The sequence below is a fragment of the Ipomoea triloba genome, chromosome 16, assembly GCF_003576645.1.
Source record: "Ipomoea triloba cultivar NCNSP0323 chromosome 16, ASM357664v1".
Taxonomy (NCBI): Eukaryota; Viridiplantae; Streptophyta; class Magnoliopsida; order Solanales; family Convolvulaceae; genus Ipomoea; species Ipomoea triloba.
This window is the reverse complement of record NC_044931.1, coordinates 8,329,209-8,334,280: the sequence shown is the minus strand read 5'-3', so window position 1 is coordinate 8,334,280 and position 5,072 is coordinate 8,329,209. Positions and strand designations below refer to the sequence as shown.

Sequence of the window (5,072 nt, the reverse complement as noted above, 5' to 3'; positions counted from 1 at the left end):
ATATAATACTTTTGAAGAAAAATGTAATACTTTTAAATCGAAATGTAAAAGTATTGTATTTTCCCTTAAAAGTATTACATTTACCCTTATAAGTAACCTAAATTTTATTCATGATTAGTATTGCATTTGAGCATATAAGTATGACATTTGTGCATATAAGTGTTACATTTGCATATTGACCCGACCCGTCTCATGGTGAGACGGTCTCACACAAGTTTTTGCCAAATAAAAAATATATCAATATGGATGTCATTTAAAAGATCTTAATTAATTTTTTAATGATATATTTTTTATAAATTAGTTTTATTTGTACAAAAAGAGAAAGTGAAAAATAAATTCAAGTGGAAAAAAATGAAATGAACTAAAATAGAAATTGTTAGGATATGATAGGATATATACACAACTTCCAAGATATTCCTTGAAATATAAATTGTTAGGATATGATAGGATGCATACACAACTTCCAAGGTATTCCTTTGCCAAATTCATTTTGCTTGGGCGGGAAATTCCTTTGCCAACTTCATTTTGCTTTAATATATATAGAGATATCTCATAAGATTAAATTTTGAACCATGTCACTTTATCTGATCAATTTTTAATAATAAACTATAATCTAAGCGATCCGATCCGATCCGAAATGCCCACCCCTGGCCTACTAAGCACGGTAGCTCCCAACAGTTGTGAAGAGAGAGTTGATTATGAACCATCACAAGATAAAGAAGAGGAAGATCAAGCTACAGATGTTGAAGCTAGCCTCAGTGCCAACTATTGTAGCAGTTGATCAAGCAGCAAACACTGAGGCAACTATACCAGCACCTGAGGCTACTATTGTTAAAATTGGCACTAGTACAAAAATGATAAAAAATAGGATAATTTGCGTCCGGAGTTGAAACTTCGGACGCATAAAGTAACGCGGTGGCATTTTAGTAATTAAAATGTCTAGTATTTAATTATTTTTTTCATTTTTTTTAAAAGGACCAGCTGCGTCCGAAGTACCCACTTCGAACGCAACTGGTCCGTAGCGTTACACCAGCTACGTCAGAAGTTCCCACTTCGGAGGCAGCTGCTTATTTTTTTTTATTCATTTTTTAGTTAAAATATTCAGATTGGATCTCATTCTCACCATCGCCGCACATCTTCAAGTGCAAACGCCATCCATGCCGCCGCTGTCTCCATAGCCGTTCCCTCCTACGATCTGCAGCTTCGTCGTTACGGAACGCCGTCGCCACTCCATAGCCGAGACAACTGCTGCCTCCCCTGCCGATCTACTTCGTGGAGATCTCCACCACCGCAATGCAACTACCGGCTCCCCTGCGACGCCGACGCTACCACCGCCACCGCCTCCGCCCCAGCCACCGCCGTCCACGTATTCCCGGTCAGCAGGTTTATTCTTAACTCTGAGTAAATACAGCAACTATATTGTAATTGTATGATGATTTGGTGATTTTTTTGAACTTTTTCTTCAAGATTCCGTGTTAAATCGTGTTGTATTATTAACCTAGGGTTTTCTGGTAATCGTTGCATCTTCTAAGAGCTTTCCGCATTTTTTCAAATTTAGTCCCAAAATATGAGAAACCCCAATTTCAAATTCCGACATACTGCAATGATCCTATATACGTAATTTCCTTCGTTGTTCCCCGACCTTTTAATTTACTATGTACTCTTTTCTTGTTTTCTTGAAGATCTACTGGCCTGCCTCTGCAACCATATTCCTGTAGGAAGGTTTGTATATACATAAAAATGGGAGAAGAAGAGTGAAAATCCTCCAGGAATGGTAAGCTGATTCGTTTAACTCTTACCTCAAAGATTATATATAACATTTTGGTCTAGAAATGTCACATGATTATTATTATTGCCTTAAGGAAATTTAAGTTGAAAGTACATTTAAATGAATTCTGTCACTTGTGTATGTTGTAAGTGAAAAAGGATCATTTGTGTTTTGTGTACTGGAAACAATAATAGTTTGTTTAACTATGTGCAAGTTGGGAAAATGGTTCTACTACTTATTTGTAAAGCAATCTAAGTTGACATGTCCAGTAGCTGAATACCTGTAAACTAAGATTAACTTTACTAGTAATATGACACTAGTTATCTTTAAATCTCTCAATAGGTAGCATCTTTAAAGCAATGTTGATGCATCTGGAGGATCTGTTTGTCTGGAAGGTATTACAACATCTTTAACCACTCCACTTTGTGTAGTTTTGATAGAATTCTGCTCAGTTTTGGAAAAGTGTAGAGAAGAATTGCCTATTGACATTCATAGTTGAAGAGTGGAGTAGTCCAGAGGTAACCCGCTATTGCCCTTTTCTTTATATTGTGATACATGCCAAAATTGGCAGAGCTTGTTGACTCTATTGAACTTCATTGCTTCATTAATTTTCATAATGTGTAATGACTTTAATTTCTCTATATCTTTTGCAGACCAAAGACAAAAGTTGGAGATGCGGCTAAGGGTGGGTAGAAGTAGATTTATAGTATAAATGTGTCACTATTTCTGTAAAGAAAATACTCCTTGAATATTGTACAGGAAAAAAATTGTATTTATTAATATTATTATCAATTTAAATTTTTATCAAATAATTTTTTTTAAAAAAAGTAAAAAAAAAATAAAAAATTACCAGCTGCGTCCGGAACTGGGCAGCTCCGGACGCAGCTGGTGACTTCTGCGTCCGGAGCAACTCCGGACGCAGATAGTCCGGACCAATTGCGTCTCTGGCATATGCGTTTGGTGTACTCCAGACGCAAAAAGTCCAAAACTCCAGACGCAAATGCCCCTTTTTGTACTAGTGTGGTGCTGATCAGCTTGATGATAGAGACCTTGTGACTACCCCCTAGCCCTACTAAGAGAGCTGAGCTTGGAATAATTCTCAGAAAGTTTAATTTACAAGCTCGTAGGGTAGATCAAGTGAACCAATTCAAGAACACCTCAAAGTGCTATCTTAGCTTTGATCCAATGATGGATATTATTGAAAGAATGAGAATGAAGTGATCTAGATCGAAGATAGGGTATGCTATTGGGCTCCATGAGTTTTTATCTGGTTTTCCACAAAATAGAACAAGCTAAGTTTAATTAGAATAAGAATTTCACTCTTGATGTTGTTCCTTCAACCATGAAAAAACTATCTGCATCAGATCAAGCTGCATGGGTAATAGAGAATAACATATTACTTGAATAAAAGCAACAGATGTAGAAGTTGAAGGCTGATAACATATCGATCTCCAACATCTTATTATTGTTAGTTGATTTAACAAAGTACACTAGTATACTGACCAAACTAAGCTGGTACATGGGATCGAGATCATTTGGAGAGTGCATCAATTGGTATAATGAAGGAGTTTTGCCATGTGCTATCGAAGCTTTCACTAGTACAGAAATGCGTATGTACCTATTAATTTATTTAATTCAATAAGAGTAAAATAGAGTGATTAACATTGTGGAAGCTTTCACTATTACAGAAATGCGTATGTATCATTTTTTTGTTGTACCTCCTAATTTATTTAATTCAATAAGAGTCAAATAGAGTGATTCAGTTTCAATTTGTTGGGTTATTTGAATACCCTCTATGTCAATCAATCCCCAAATAGTTAATATAATTAGCTTTAAACTAATTTTTTTTCTCATGGTATTAACTTGGTAAATAAATATATGACATTATTTTATATTATAACTTTGATATTTAATTACAAGATAGTGTAAAAAGAAGATAATGAACCATGTAATGAATATCAATTGATGAATTTGAATGTAAAAAATCTTTGCATGGGAGAAAATAAAGACAATATAACTAATGAAATTATTTCTCTTATTTAATTTAATTTATTGATAATGAATAATTTTTTTTTAAATAAAGGCATTGTAGACACATAATTCTAAAATAAATAAATATATATGTATCATTTTTCGTTTTAACTTCTAATTTATTTAATTTAATAAGAGTAAAATAGAGTAAGGAACTTAATTATGTCAAATTTGATTGGGATGGCCCGGTTCAAACCTAAGACTTTTCATATTGAAATCAATGAGTAAGTTAATAATTAAAGATAATTTTAGAAATCTTAAAGGAAAAATAAAAATCTAAACAATCTGAACCATCCATTTGATTTAATAATTTGACCGCCATTTTTTATTCTCATTATAGGCCTAACTTTTTTGTCTCTTATTAGTATAGTAGATGATAGATGTTTGGCTTTTTGGTTTGGCATGTGTACATAAATTAAGACATAAGGCCATGCATGGTTGAATCACTACATGGACATTTCAATTTATCATCATACAAAAATCCATTTCAAAGAAGAGGGCATTCTCTCATTGTTAGAGCCGAAAAAGTAAGATACAATACAGATTGCTTTTGCTACATTGTGATTGTTACTGCTAAAACTTTTCATTCTGTCCCTCCAACGTATACCTTCAATGTGTCACATTTTGATATACTATATTGCATTGTTACAGGATTACTATTCTGTTCTTGGCGTGTCAAAAAATGCAAGTAAATCTGAAATCTTTATTCTTTACAATCTTATATTCTCTTCAATTTTTTCCTTTTATATTTTGTTATTTCCAATGATGGCTACATTTAAACAAGTAAGTTGATACGTTAAAGCTCAGATACTATGCCTTCATGAATAAGTTTTGCTCAATAATTTGTCAGTAGACTGAAGGTAGAAGTTCTTCAAGTGAATTTAGTAGCTTTATATCTTCTGTGGTACAATAGATATAAAAAATTGTTAGATAGCTATGTTTCATTTACAATGCTTGTTATTCCTTCTTCCCTGCAGAGAACCTGGAGCGGAACAGAAATTTAAGGAGATCAGCAATGCCTATGAGGTAAAGTTGTTGATAATTATAGGCGGATTCATTCAGGGTTATTGCAATAGTACAGTGCCCTACGAAAATTTAGCATTAATGAGAAAACTTGTGAACATTTGTCAATATATATATATGTGTATGATGGTGTAGTTTTCGCGGTGGATGGAGAGTAATAGGTGGTAAAACGGGAAGAAGTTCCCGAGTATCGTTCTCAAAGGACGGCAAGGAGGGAATTCAAGCGGTAAGGGGATTAAGCACAAGAGTG

General features: G+C 33.9%; 1 long non-coding RNA gene across 2 annotated transcripts; it reads left to right on the top strand.

Moving 5' to 3' along the window:
• Positions 1 to 1,010: 1,010 nt before the first annotated feature.
• Positions 1,011 to 2,577, top strand: LOC116007966. Of its 2 annotated transcripts, none has more exons than XR_004095389.1 (4): positions 1,011 to 1,375; positions 1,683 to 1,774; positions 2,111 to 2,286; positions 2,422 to 2,577. It is a non-coding gene; the product is annotated as an uncharacterized LOC116007966 (long non-coding RNA). The 2 variants fall into 2 exon arrangements; XR_004095388.1 differs by having other exon boundaries at positions 1,012 to 1,383.
• Positions 2,578 to 5,072: the final 2,495 nt, after the last annotated feature.